Raw genomic sequence first — 15,669 nt, forward strand, 5'->3', positions numbered from 1 at the left:
CCATCCAATCTCAATAACCTCCTCCAGCCCTGCAATTCTCCAAGATCTCTGTGCTCCACCAATTTTGGCCTCTTGGGCATAACCGATTTACATTGCTCTATCATTGGCTGCCATACCTTCAGCTGCCTGGGTCCTAAGCACTAGAATTCCCTCTATAAACCTCTCCACCTCCCTCTCCTCCTTGAAGATGCTCCTTAAAACCTACCTCTTTTATCTGCCGTAATATCTCCTGCTGCGACTCAAAGTCAAGTTCTATATGATTATGTTTCTGTGATGCTTTTGGTACTTATCACATTAACGGTGTTATATAAATGCAGGTTTTCAATTGATGGTATAAGGGCCATGTCAGCTAGGAGTGAGAATTGATTCATTGGCACGTACAGCATTCACATCCATGAGACTCACAAGTTGCTAATCCTGACATCATCGGAAATGCTGTTGCTCAGTTGGCCTCATATCATTTGTATGCAAACTTTAAGGCCAGCGGCATGATCCATACTCACTCTATTCAGTAATTCCCAGCACTAACTATCATGGCCCTTGTAAAACTGGCAAAGACAGAACAGTCTGTAGCTTTTATTGCTGGAAAAAAGACTGAGGGTTGATCTAAGAAAGTTCCTTAAAAATTACAAAGGGATTTATTACATGGAGACGAGGAGATGATGTTTCCACTTGTGGGGCCAGTCCAAAACTAGGGGTCATGAATATAAGATGGTCACTAATAAGTCCAATATGGAATTCAGGAGGAACTTGTTATGACACAGCAGATGGTAAATACTGAGCTGTTCAAATCCCAGAGGGAAACTTGAAACAACTGTCACAACTAACTTTCAATTTGCATGTTTTGAGATGCGGGCTTTGAATTCAGTAATAAGGCCACTGAGTCTTAAGAGGTCTTTATAAAATTAAATTAAACATTTATTAATAAAAGAAAAGATTGTAAGCACATACATATATCTACAAATTACTACTATAATAACTCTAAATCCCCTAATTAATTTAACTCCCAGTTACACTTTCGTTAAGGTAACAGTAAGACACATAGATTTTAAAAGACCCAGACAAAGTAAACAATACCCTGAACAGTCAGATTCAAAGTGAGTTCTCTTAACTTCAGACCCTGGAGGCAGCAGTTTGGTACGTACAGGCTGCAGGCTTTTTGCACTTGTTGGATCTTCGACTGCCTCCCTTACAAACAGTCTTATCTCCTTTATACATATTTTCCTCTTTGAATGCAAATTCCCATTGTTTCACTATGTCTTTCGGATTTGACCTCTACTAATAAAAAATCTACCATAGCACTAAGTTTTACCAGTAATCTTTGGGAAAAATAAACACACTTTTTCTAAACTTCACCTGGCTAGGTGACACATTTCACTCCCTCTTTTGAAAACAATCCAGTCTGGTTTATTTAAAAATGCAAATGTTTCCTTGATGCCTATGTTTCTAAACTTCCCCATGTTTACCTAATTAACATTTCAAACCTAACTTCTCTTCCTACATCAAAGCACCCAGACTAGCTGCCTCTAATTCAGTTAAGTCTCTCACACACACAAACGGACGCATAGACACATCCCACTATTACTCTATTTTACAATAAATTCCAATAAATTAATAAATAAATTATTATATCTTCCTGACAAACTTCTTTACTCAGAGAGTGGTTGGAATGTAGAACTCGCTATCACATGGACTGGTCGAGGTGGACAGCACAGATGCATTTAAGGGGAAGCTGCAAAGTACATGAGCGAGAATGGAATAGGAGAATGTACTGATAGGGTTACACGAGGAAGCTTCTGGGGATCATAAACACCTGTACAGACCAGTTGGGCTGAAAGGCCTGTTTCTGTTGTGTAACTTCTATAAGTGTTAATAACCTTTCTATCCGTCAAGTCTTTTGCAGGTCTTCCTGAAGCCAGCACATTGACTATTTGATGCAGCAGACAAAACTCAAAATAGATTTATTTTAACAGAAAACAACAGTAAGCTCGTTGGTAGTTTCTCAGAATCACAGAGTGGTTACAGTACAGGATGCCATTTGGCCTGTTGTCTGTGCTAGCTCTCTGAAGGAGCAATTCGCCAAGGGTGATATGCCTGCCTTCTCGCTGTGGCTTAGCATATTCTTCCTTTTCAGAGACTAATCCAATTCCCGCTTTAATACTTTGATTGAACTAGGCTTCACCAGCCTCTCAGGCAGTGCATTCCTAATCACTTGCTGTGTGAAAAAGCTTTTCTTCATGTTGCCTTTTCTTCTTTTGCCAATTCCCTTAAATCTGTGCTCTCTGGCTCTCGATCCTCCCACCAATGGGAACAGTTTCTCCCTATCCACTCTGTCCAGACCCCTCATGATTTTGAATGCCCGTAACAAATCTCCTCTCAACCTTCTCTTCTCCAAGGAAAACAGTTTCAACTTCTCCAATTTATCTACGTAACTGAAGTTCCTCTTTTCTGGAACCATTCTCATACATCGTTTCTGCACCGTCTATAATGTCTTCACATCCTTCCTAAAGCGTGGCACCCAGAACTAGACACAATGCTCCTTTTAAGGCCAAACCAGTGTTTTATACAACTTTAACATAACTTTCTTGCTTTTGTACACTATGCCCCTGTTAACAAAGCCCGCGAACATACGAATTAGCAGTGGGAGTAGGCCAATCGGCCCCTCAAGCTTGCTCTACCATTCATGGCTGACCTGATTGAGGCCTCACCCCGCACTCCACCTACCTCAGATAACCTTTGACTCCCTTGCCAGTCAAGAATCTATCTACCTCAGCCTTAAAAATATTCAATGACTCTGCCTCCACCACTCTCCAGGGAAGAGAGTTCCAAAGACTCATGACCCTCAGAAAGAAAACAATTTCTTCTCATCTCCACCTTCATTTTAAACTGTGTCCCATAGTTCTAATATCTCCCCCCAAGGGAAGACTTCCTCTCAGCATCCACCCTGTCAAGTCCCCTACCTTTCCTCATAAGATGACGTCTCCATTCCATTATCAGTCAAGTGAACCTTCTCTGAACTTCTTCCAATGCATTTATATCCTTCCTTAAATCAGGAGACCAAAACTATACACAGTATTCCCCAAACTATGGTCCTGTACAGCTGTAGTAAAACACTTATATATTCCATTTGCCCTTGCAATAAATAACAATATTCCATTTACCTTCCTAATCACTTGTTACACCCATGTACTAACTTTTTGTGCTTCATGTACCAGGACACCCAGATCCCTCTGTACCTCAAGAGTTCTGCATTCTCTCTCCATTTAAATAATATGCTGCTTTTCTATTCTTCCTGTCAAAGTGGACAAGTTCACATTTTCCCATATTTTTGTAGTGTGGCCTTGTCGTCTATTTGTAATAGAGTTGATCTGCAGACAACTTTCTAAGTGGAAACATTAGGTTTATTTACAATACAGCCAGCAGCAACTACACATGTGCTTTCAAATCCATCTCTATCTCTACACTGACTGAGGAGGTAGCCTGCACTGCTAATACATTGGTTTACACAGACCATGTGATCTTACATCACAGGACTATTCTTAAAGGTACAGTCCAACATTTAACAAAATCATAATTACTACACACATTATAGTCCATTTGCCAAATTCTTGTCCACTCACTTAACCAATGTCCTTTTGCCGGTTTCTTATGTCCCCTTCACAACTTTCCTACATATCTTTGTGTCATCTGAAAATTTAGCAACCAAACATTTGGTCCCTTCATCCAAGCCATTGATATAAATTGTAAGTAGTTGAGACCCCAGCACTGACCCCTGTGGCACTCCACTTGTCACATCCTGCCACCCCGAAAATGACCCATTTAGGCCTGTTCCATTTCCTGTTAACTACCAATCCCCTATCAATACTAATACATTGCCCCATAGACCATGAGTTTTTATTTTGCATAGTAACCTTTGATGTGGCATCTTGTCAAATACCTTCTGGAAATCTAAGTCCAGCACATCCACATGTTCCCCTTTATTCACATAGCTTGTTACTTCCTCCAATAAATTAGTCAAACACTAATTCCCTTTCACAAATTCATGTTGACTCTGCCTGATTGCATTGAGGTTTTCTAAGTGCCCGGCTATAACATAGATTCCAGCATTTTCCCTATGCCAGATGTTAAGCTAAAGTGAACTGGGTTTAGGATGCTGAATACTCTATTAACTGCTCATTCAACCTGTTCCAGCTCCATCAATGTTTTATGCACATATATACCCAGATACCTCTGCTCCTGCACCCACTTTAGAATTGTACCCTTTATTTTATATTGTCTCTCTGTGCCCTTTTTGCCAAAAGGAATCACTTCACACTTCTCTGCATTAAATTTCATTTGCTATTTATCCACCCATTCCACCAACCTGTCCATGTCCTTTTGAAGTTTTACACTATTTCCCTCACAGTTCACAATTTGTATTGTCTGCAAATTTTGAAATTGTGCCCTGTACAGCAAGTTCAAAAACATTTATGTATATCAGGAAGAGCAAGGGTCCCAACACTGACCCACTGGGAAACTCCATTACAAACCTTCCTCCAGTCTGAAAAACATCCACTGACCACTACTCACTGCTTCCTGTCACTCAACCAATTTCTTATCCATGTTGTGACCACCCCTTTTATTCCATAAGCTCTAACTTTGCCTATAAATCTATTTTGCATCACTTTATCAAATGTCTTTTGGAGGTCCATGTACACCACATCAACATCATTATCCTATCAACTCTCCCTATTACCCCATCAAAAAACTCAAGCAAGCTTTTTTTATTCATTGGATGTGAGTGTCACTGGCTAGGCCAGCAGTTATTGCCCATCTCTAATTACCTTTGTACAGAGGGCGAGCGGGTGCGCTCGTGCGAGAGAGAGCAAGTGGTATGTGCACGCTTGAGAGAGAGTGAGTGGGTGCACATCGTGAGCGGCTGCGCGAGAACGTGAGCAGGAGCGCGTGTGTGAGGGAGAGCGAGCGGGTGCGCCCACGTGAGGGAGACAGAGTGAGCGGGTGCGTGTGCATGAGGGAGAGCGAGCGGGGGGGGCGCCCGTGTGAGGGAGAGCGAGCGGGGGGGGCGCCCGTGTGAGGGAGAGCGAGCGGGGGGTGGTGGGGGGGGGGGGGCGCCCGCGTGAGGGAGACAGAGTGAGCGGGTGTGCATGCATGAGAGAGCGAGCAGGTGCTTGAGAGAGCGAGCGGGCACATGAGATAGTGCAGGCGGGTGCGCATGCGCATGAGTGAGGGAGGGGATGCGCGCGTGCAAAAGTGAGCAAGCAGGTGCGTGTGAGAAAGAGAGAGAGAGAACGAGAGCGGGTGCATGAATGAGAGAGTGTGTACAGGAGAGACTGCGTGAGAGAGAGAGAGTGCGTGAGAGAGAGAGCGCATGAGAGAGAGAGTGCGTGAGGGAGAGAGAGCGCGTGAGGGAGAGAGAGAGCACATGAGAGAGAGAGCGTGAGAGAGAGCGTGCGTGAGAGAGAGTGCGTGAGAGAGAGTGCGTGAGAGAGCACGTGAGAAAGAGAGCGCATGAGAGAGAGAGTGCATGAGAGCGCGTGAGAGAGTGCGTGATAGAGAGCGCATGAGAGAGATCACATGAGAGAGTGCGAGAGAGAGCACGTGAGAGAGAGCATGTGCATGAGAGAGTGTGAGAAAGAGAGTGCATGAGACAGAGAGTGTGTGAGAGAGAGCGCGCGTGAGAGAGTGCGTGAGAGAGAGCATGTGACATGAGAGAGTGTTAGAAAGAGAGTGCATGAGACAGAGAGAGTGTGAGAGAGAGCGCTTGAGAGAGAGAGCTCATGAGAGAGAGAGCGTGAGAGAGAGAGCGCATGAGAGAGTGCGTGAGGGAGAGAGAGCGCGTGAGGGAGAGAGAGCGCGTGAGGGAGAGAGAGAGCGCATGAGAGAGAGAGCGTGAGAGAGCACATGAGAGAGTGCGTGAGAGAGAGGGTGCGTGAGAGAGAGCACGTGAGAGAGAGTGCATGAGAGAGAGCGTATGAGAGACAGAGCGTGTGAGAGAGAGCACATGCATGAGAGACTGTGAGAGAGAGAGTGCGTGAGAGAGAGAGTGCGTGAGAGAGAGCACATGAGAGAGAGAGCAGCATGAGAGAGAGAGTGCATGAGAGAGAGAGTGTGAGAGAGAGCATGCGCACGAGAGAGTGTGAGAGAGAGAGTGCATGAGAGAGAGTGCATTAGAGAGAGAGCATGTGAGAGAGCGCGTGAGAGACAGCATTTGAGAGAGAGAGCGCATGAGACAGAGAGCGCATGAGAGAGAGAGCGCGTGAGGGAGAGAGCGCGTGAGGGAGAGAGCGCATGAGGGAGAGCGAGAGAGCGCATGAGAGAGAGTGCGTGAGAGAGAGAGCGCGTGAGAGTGAGCGCATGAGAGAGAGAGACCATGTGAGAGAGTGCGTGAGAGAGTGCGTAAGAGAGAGCGTGCGTGAGGGAGAGAGCACGTGAGGGAGAGAGCAGGTGAGGGAGAGAGAAAGCATTTGAGAGAGAGAGCGCATGATAGAGAGAGCGCATGAGGGAGAGAGAGTGCGAGAGAGAGCGAGTGTATGAGAGAGAGCATGTGCATGAAATAGTGTGAGAAAGAGAGTCCATGAGACAGAGAGAGTGTGAGAGAGAGAGCGTGTGAGAAAGAGAGCATGTGAGAGAGAGCACATGAGAGAGTGCGAGAGAGAGCGCGTGAGAGAGAGAGCGTGTGAGAGAGAGAACGTGCATGAGAGAGTGTGAGAGAGAGAGTGCGTGAAACAGAGAGTGCGTGAGAGAGAGCGCATGAGAGAGAGAGTGCATGAGAGAGAGAGCGCATGAGAGAGAGAGCGCATGAGAGAGAGAGCGCATGAGAGAGAGAGCGCATGAGAGAGAGCGCGCATGAGAGAGAGCGCGCATGAGAGAGAGAGCGCATGAGAGAGAGAGCGCATGAGAGAGAGAGTGTGAGAGAGAGCATGCGCATGAGAGAGTGTGAGAGAGAGAGTGCATGAGAGAGAGTGCATGAGAGAGAGCGTGTGAGAAAGAGCACCTGCATGAGAGTGTGAGAGAGAAAGTGCGTGAGAGAGTGCGTGAGAGAGAGCACGTGAGAGATCACATGAGAGAGTGCGAGAGAGCACGTGAGAGAGAGCATGTGCATGAGAGAGTGTGAGAAAGAGAGTGCATGAGACAGAGAGTGTGTGAGAGAGAGCGGCGTGAGAGAGTGCGTGAGAGAGAGCATGTGGCATGAGAGAGTGTGAGAAAGAGAGTGCATGAGACAGAGAGAGTGTGAGAGAGAGCGCTTGAGAGAGAGAGCGCGTGAGAGAGAGAGTGTGAGAGAGAGAGCACATGAGAGAGTGCATGAGAGAGAGGGTGCGTGAGAGCACGTGAGAGAGAGCGCATGAGAGACAGAGCGTGTGAGAGAGAGCACGTGCATGAGAGAGTGTGAGAGAGAGAGTGCGTGAGAGAGAGTGCATGAGAGAGAGCACATGAGAGATAGAGCGCGTGAGAGAGAGAGAGTGCGTGAGAAAGAGCGCGTGAGAGAGATAGCGCGCGAGAGAGAGCACCCGCATGAGAGACTATGAGAGAGTGCGTGAGAGAGTGCGTGAGAGAGAGAGAGCACATGAGAGAGAGTGCACATGAGAGAGAGAGCGCGTGAGGGGGAGAGAGAGAGCGCATGAGAGAGAGAGACCACGTGAGAGAGTGCGTGAGAGAGAGTGCGTGAGAGAGAGCGTGCGTGAGGGAGAGAGCGTGTGAGGGAGAGAGAGAGAGTGCGTGAGAGAGAGAGAGCACATGAGAGAGAGTGCGCATGAGAGAGAGAGCACGTGAGAGAGAGCACCTGCATGAGAGAGTGTGAGAGAGTGTGTGAGAGATAGAGAGCGCGTGAGAGAGAGAGTGCATGAGAGAGTGCGTGAGAGAGGGCACGTGAGAGAGAGAGCGCATGAGAGAGTGTGAGAGAGAGAGTGCATGAGAGAGAGCACTTGCATGAAAGAGAGACTGCATGAGAAAGCGCATGAGAGAGAGAGTGCGTGAGAGAGAGCACGTGCATGAGAGTGTGAGAGAGAGCGTGTGAGAGAGTGCGTGAGAGAAAGTGCGTGAGAGAGAGTGTGGGAGAGAGAGTGTGAGAGAGTGTGTGAGAGAGAGCACGTGAGAGAGTGTGTGAGAGATAGAGAGCGCGTGGGAGCGTGTGAGAGAGAGCACGTGCATGAGAGTGTGAGGGAGAGCATGTGAGAGAGTGCGTGAGAGAGATTGTGGGAGAGAGTGCGTGAGAGAGTGCGTGAGAGAGAGCGAGAGAGAGCATGAAAGAGACAGTGCGTGAGAGTGTGACAGAGAGAGCACTTGAGAGAGTGTGTGAGAGATAGAGAGCACGTGAGAGAGAGCGCGTGAGAGAGAGAGCGCATGAGAGAGAGCACGTGAGAGAGAGAGCGCATGAGAGAGAGCATGTGAGAGAGAGAGCGCATGAGAGAGCGTGTGAGAGAGAGCACCTGCATGAGAGAGTGTGAGAGAGAAAGTGCGTGAGAGAGTGCGTGAGGGAGAGCATGTGCATGAGAGAGTGTGAGAAAGAGAGTGCATGAGACAGAGAGTGTGAGAGAGAGCGCTTGAGAGAGAGAGCGCGTGAGAGAGAGAGCATGAGAGAGAGAGCACATGAGAGAGTGCGTGAGAGAGAGGGTACGTGAGAGAGAGCACGTGAGAGAGAGTGCATGAGAGAGAGCGCATGAGAGACAGAGCGTGTGAGAGAGAGCACGTACATGAGAGAGTGTGAGAGAGTGCGTGAAAGAGAGAGTGCGTGAGAGAGAGCGCATGATAGAGAGAGCGCATGAGAGAGAGAGCGCATGAGAGAGAGAGCGCATGAGAGAGGGAGCGCATGAGAGAGGGAGCGCATGAGAGAGAGAGCGCACATGAGAGAGCGCACATGAGAGAGTGCATGAGAGAGAGAGTGCATGAGAGAGCGTGAATGAGAGAGCGTGCATGAGAGAGCGTGCATGAGAGAGCGTGTGAGAAAGAGCGTGTGAGAAAGAGCGTGTGAGAGAGAGCACATGCATGAGAGTGTGAGAAAGAGTGTCTGAGAGAGTGCGTGAGAGTGCGTGAGAGAGAGTGCGTGAGAGAGATTGTGGGAGAGAGAGCGTGGGAGAGATGCGCGTGAGAGAGAGCGAGAGAGAGCGTGAGAGAGACAGTGCGTGAGAGTGTGAGAGAGAGAGTGCGTGAGAGAGAGAGTGCGTGAGAGTGTGTTAGAGAGAGAGTGCATGAGAGAGAGCACGTGAGAGAGTGTGTGAGAGATAGAGAGCGCGTGGGAGCACGTGAGAGAGAGCACGTGCACGAAAGAGCGTGTGAGAGAGAGCACGTGCATGAGAGTGTGAGGGAGAGCATGTGAGAGAGTGCGTGAGAGAGAGTGTGGGAGAGAGTGCGTGAGAGTGCATGAGAGAGAGCGAGAGAGAGCATGAGAGAGACAGTGCGTGAGAGTGTGAGAGAGAGAGCACTTGAGAGAGTGTGTGAGAGATAGAGAGCGCGTGAGAGAGAGAGCGCGTGAGAGAGAGAGTGCATGAGAGAGAGCACGTGAGAGAGAGAGCGCATGAGAGAGTGTGAGAGAGAGAGTGCATGAGAGAGAGCACGTGAGAGAGTGTGTGAGAGATAGAGAGCGCATGAGAGAGAGAGCGCGTGAGAGTGAGCACGTGCATGAGAGTGTGAGAGAGTGCATGTGAGAGAGTGTGTGAGAGAGAGTGTGTGAGAGAGAGTGTGGGAGAGAGTGCGTGAGAGAGCGTGAGAGAGCATGAGAGAGTGCGAGAGAGAGCGAGAGAGAGACAGTGCGTGAGAGTGTGAGAGAGAGAGTGCGTGAGAGAGTGTGTGAGAGATAGAGAGCGCGTGAGAGAGATCACGTGCATGAAAGAGAGAGTCCATGAGAGAGCACGTGAGAGAGAGCACGTGCATGAGAGTGTGAGGGAGAGCGTGTGAGAGAGTGCATGAGAGTGTGGGAGAGAGAGTGCGTGAGAGAGAAAGCGCGTGAGAGAGAGTGCGTGAGTGTGAGAGAGAGTGCGTGAGAGAGAAAGCGCGTGAGAGAGAGTGTGTGAGAGAGTGTGAGAGAGAGAGAGTGCGTGAGAGTGCATGAGAGAGTGCGTGAGAGAGAGTGTGTGAGAGAGAGCACGTGCATGAGAGAGTGAGAGAGAGAGCACATGCATGAGAGTGTGAGAAAGAGAGCGCGTGAGAGTGTGTGAGAGAGAGTGCGTGAGAGAGTGCGTGAGAGAGAGCACATGCATGAGAGAGTGTGAGAGAGAGAGCACATGCATGAGAGTGTGAGAAAGAGAGCGCGTGAGAGTGTGTGAGAGAGAGTGCGTGAGAGAGTGTGTGAGAGAGAGCACATGCATGAGAGAGTGTGAGAGAGTGTGTGCGAGAGTGCGCATGTGAGAGAGTGCGCATGCGTGAGAGAGAGGCGTGTGCGCAAGAGCGATTGTGAAGGAGTGCGTGCGAGAGCGTGCATGTGAGAGAGCGTGAGCACGTGTGAGCGAGAGCGCATGAGTGCGTGCATCAGAGAGAGTGTGCATGAAAGAGAGAGAGTGCCTGAGAGAGCGAGCTAGAGGGGGTGCATGCGAGAGAGAATGTGTGAGAGAGTGTGTATATGAGAGAGAGAGAGAGAGAGGGAGAGAGAGCGAGTGAGTGGGCAGAATTTTCCGTGCCAGCTGGTGGACAATAAGATGCCATCAGTTTTACGACAGTACCCGGGTCGTCTGCTCAGCCCATCAATGGCAGGCTGCGTTTCCCATCAACGGACATCCATAACCTCATTGTAATACATCAGCATATCATTATCAGGCCAGCCTTCTGGAATCGACCCCCCCCCACCCCCTCCGCTGGATCATCCGGCAAGCTGGTGGGAAAGCATGCCGACGTGTTTCACAACAGCACGAGAAAGGCGTGCACTTGGCGGCCTGCGCTTTGAGGGGAACACGGAGGTGAGAGCACAGTAACATTGTGCAGTGCTCGCCACAGTCGCCTGTTGGTTTTCAAGCTTCAGGGGCGTTGGGGTGTCGGGGTTTAGGGCAGCCCTGGGGTGTCGGGGTTTAGGGCAGCCCTGGGGTGTCGCGGTTTAGGGCAGCCCTGGGGTGTCGGGGTTTAGGGCAGCCCTGGGGTGTCGGGGTTTAGGGCAGCCCTGGGGTGTCGGGGTTTAGGGCAGCCCTGGGGTGTCGGGGTTTAGGGAAGCCCTGGGGTGTCGGGGTTTAGGGCACCCCTGCTGTTGAATATAGCGCACAAGCATTCAGGGTCAGGGGTAGGGTGGGCGAGGGAAATGGCCCCACCTTAGGGAAACCTGTATAAAGTGACCATTCCTCTGGAGCTGAGACAGTTCAGGCGCAGCCACATTGATATGATTGGAGTTGGGCTTCTAGCTTATCTGCCCACTCGAGCAATGCAGAGGCAAAGTGCCACTGAGTGCTCCAAAGCTTTTCACCCCTCGGGCGCAGACTGCAAAGTGATGAGCATTTTGGTGGACTGCAGAACAGTTGGACAACTGCACACATTGTACAATCTCCTTGCTAAGGCTGTCCATGGAACAGACTCTGCTGGAGGTGTTTACAGCCCCTTGCAATGTCAGCATCCTGGTTTGGACCAGTCTCCCCCATGGTTCAAGCTAACAGGGCAGCCTTGCAGCGCATTAATCTCTGGCCATCCAAGGTGTGGCCAGCACTCTCCGGGAAGGGTTAAGGGGCCTTCACACTTAACCAGGACAGGTCCTCAGTGCACCCATGCTAACCAAGTGTTTCGCTTTTTCATCCTGCAGGAGGAGTACATCAGGATCATAGAGCCTGGTGAACTAGCTGTATGCCTGATGGGCTACAGAGAGCGGAGATGACAGAGGAGAGAGCGACTGAGGCTGCTGGCTGCGTAGAGGCGGGAGCAGAAACCTCAGGAAGAAGAGGCAGCTGGGGCTCCCGCACACGCTGCCAAGGAGCTACAGCGAGCCATAGCTGGTCGGCGCCTAGCGACACCCAGGGTCTATAGACGCCGCCTTTAATTCCTGCAGATGAGCCAGAGCCAGCGTTGCCCCAGGCTGCGCGTGTCTAGGGAACTGGTTAGTCACATATGCCACCTGCTGCAGGATTCGGCGCCACAGGGACATGGAGGGCATCCACTGCCAGTGGCCGTGAAAGTGACAGCAGCGCTCAATTTCTATGCCAGTGGCTCCTTTCAGGGCCCCACAGGTGACCTCTGTGGGATATCACAAACCTCCACCCACAAATGCATCCATGTGGTCACGGATGCCATCTTTGTGAGGGCACACAACTTGGTGCATTTCGCCCGGGACAAGGACAGCCAGGATGCAAGGGCGATTGGATTTGCCCAGATCTCGGGTTTCCCACAGGCTTAGGGTTAGATCAACTGCACTCGTGGTGGGCTCCATCACAATACACGGTGAACTACATCAACCGCAAGGGGTTCCACTCGCTGAAGGTGCAGCTGGTGTGCAACCATCAGAAACACATCCTGCAGGTCTGCACAGTTTCCAGGGGGTGTGCATGACTCCTACATCCTCAGTCGGTCACAGATCCCTGAGGTCTTCCAGGGATGGCTCCTTGGGGAAAAGGGCCACTCAAAGAGGCTGTGGCTGATGACACCCATGTGGCAGCCTCAGACTGTAGCAGAGCGACGGTATAAAGCGGCTCATGCTGCAGCTCGTGGTGGAGCAGACCGTTGGGATGCTGAAGATGAGGTTCCAGTGCCTGGACCAGTCTGGTGGAGCCCTGCAATACAGTCCACATTTGTGTCACGCACCATTGTCGTCTGCTGTGCCCTTTACAACCTGGTGCTCCAATGGGGAGATGAGCTGGCTGAGGAGGAGATAGAGGAGCTGGAGGTCTCCTCAGATGAAGAGGACACCGACGGGGATGGGGGTGAGGAGGTCCTCAGAGGCGACGATGATGGGGGATGAGGCCCTCACACTGGCTAGATGAGGCAGGCACGCTTGGTAGGCCCTTGTAGCTGCTAAATGATCAGAGGATTATGACATGCAGTGTCACATCGCATCTGTGAACGTTTGACTCCAGTCTGGCTTATGGCAGCGTGAATACCCTCTGTGAGAATGCTCCTGTCATGGAGATGCAGTGGAGGCTCTAATTGTTGCTCGATTGCAGGAGGATGATGATGATAATATGTAGTATCGACACTCCATAAATCTTCACATAGCCTCGGAGAATGTCTGACTCCTGTCTGGCCAAGGGCAGCTCGCTTGCACTCTGTGATCAGGGTCGTATCATAGTGTCACAACTCAAGGGGGATAATGCGCTGTAATATCAAGCCCCACTATTCCCTGAGCCATGACAAATGTGAAAAAAGTTTGATCAAACCACCAGATTGTCCCAATTCTACCTGCTTAATTTAAGTTAACAGAATACAAGCACTTAATAAACTTAATAAGTAAATAACTATTTATTGAACAAACTGTCATTAACCAGTGGCAAAAGAGAGAAATATGAACTAATTTCTAACACTATAACTTAAACTCTACCCCCTTCTTAAATCCTTATACACACACATACAAGACACATAAGACATACAAAAACATGGATTTTAAGGGTGGGATAAAACAGTTCAATAGCACCAATTCTGGAGTACAGGATTCAATAGGTTGATTTTGATCAATGTCTTCCAAATTCCTTTCAGTTCTTGTTGATGACATGAGGTGGTCTTCCAGCACTTTCAGTATTTAGTTCACTGGTTGAGCACTTGCTTTTCAATGTCTCTCTCAGTGATTTTCTCCTTTGCCTCTTGACAGGGATTTTGAGAGAGAGAGTAGATTATAGAGATATGAGGAGAACAAAAAAAACAGCTATGTATTATTGTGGAATTACTGGAATCTTCCACACACAGGAGAAAGAGGTTTTAAGTCTTGTTCCTTTCAGACTAGGAGCTATTCTGCTTTGCTCTAATGCTAATCCTGGTCAGGAGCCAATTAAAATGCTGATGGCAGGCAGCTCCCTTGGTCCAGGACTCCTTTCCGGCACCATCCTATCTTTCATGGCACACTCTGTTCCAGGATTGCAACATTGTATATACATATATATATATATATATATATATATCTCATCCTGTTCCAGTGGACATATCTTTTAACCTGCAGCCATTGTAATTTTAATCCACAATCCAACAGAAAATAAAAAGATATGTTCTTTACAAAAGTCCAAGAGAAATAAAAATATATTTTCTTTACAATAGAGATGCAGCCTTGAAACTTTAGAAGCAGCTGATCCTTTGTCTGCCTTCAGCACCTGAGCTCTTCGGGAGCACAGCATCAGTGGTCACAGATGAAGAGATGGGGGCCAGCCCCTCCTTAAAGGTGCTGAGTGCACACAGGGTGAATGAGAGAACTCTGTGGCACCTGTCTGCTACATACTGGTAGATGACAAGCACTGCCAAAGTGCAGACAACAGTAATGGTTCAGGGGGTGTGAGGCTGGACCATCACTTTGGTCTGAAGGCTGCACTGAGCACAGGGAAGAGGCCCTGGACTGAGACACCTGTTTTTATCTTGTGCAGAAAGGTTTCACATCTGAGTGACAAGAACACAGCTCATCAGAACAAGGAGCAATAGGCAGCGAGACGTTCTTTGGAGTTTATTGACAATTGTGAACAGTATGTCCAAGTGATTAACACTTTTGCCCAGGCTGTGCAACTGATTCTCCTTAACTTTCCTAACCCTGCCGCTACGCCTTGGTGCTCCCTGGACATCCACTGCAGAGGTGGAAGCAGCCTGCTGATTGCGACGCCCTGTCTGAGGTGACCTTGGCAGGCGTCCTCTGGAGGGCCGAGACCTGGAGGGCCCAGCCTGCTTTTGGAGTCCTGCTGGGTGGCAGTGGCACCCTCCTTGGCTTGTAGAGTTGGAGCTGCTTAGATCACAGGAAGAGGGGATTCAGATGGGCTGGACAGTCCCGGAGTCACCCAGATGGATGAGCCCCGGAGTGTGCGCCTGCTGATCCTCCTCCATATGGGTGCCCAAGGCTGACTCCTTGAGGAGCAGGGGTAGCTGGAGTGAGATCAAGCTGCCTGGTACCCCTTTCGCGTACACACTGTTGGAGGCCAATTATGGCATCAGCGATGGAGTTGAGCCTATGCAGCAGTGCAGGAGCAAAGTCCTGGACCAAGGTCTCCATGGCAGCCGCCATCCTACCAGTGCTGACTGCGATGTGTTGGTACTATCACCTCAGCCTGAAGGCAGACGGACTCCTCCATCGTGCCTTGCAATCTGAGGAGTGCAGTGGACATCACTTCCTGATGTTCCCGAGCTTGCCTTTGCAGCTCCAGCAACTGTGACATGACCGAGTCCAAAGGCTCATCATCTGACATGGACTCAGCAAAGTTCTGGCCTCCAGCAGTCCTCTGAGTGGTAGAAATCTGGGAAGTCCCTGCCTCCACCTGCTGTGGATCGGACGGTGCAATGTGCTCACCAGATTGTGATCTCGAGGCTATTCTAAAGCTTGGTCCCACCGAGGTGTCTCTCTCTCTGCACTGGTGGAGGGTGTGGCTGAATGCTGGGATGGGACTTCAGGGAGAAGTTCCTCCAGGTTCCTCTTGAGGTTTCTTTGGGGCTTGACTGGAGGCCCTGGGTCGTGGACTCTGTTGGCTGTTTGGTAGACATGTCTGCAGAAGCAAGGGGAGATAATTAGTGCATGGCAGTGACTCGTGTAACAGGACACATCACTCATGGCATGCTTGTCTGATGGATGTTGCACTGCTGGACCCTCAC

The sequence above is a fragment of the Cetorhinus maximus genome, chromosome 11 (genome assembly GCF_964194155.1).
Source record: "Cetorhinus maximus chromosome 11, sCetMax3.hap1.1, whole genome shotgun sequence".
In the NCBI taxonomy this organism is placed as follows: domain Eukaryota; kingdom Metazoa; phylum Chordata; class Chondrichthyes; order Lamniformes; family Cetorhinidae; genus Cetorhinus; species Cetorhinus maximus.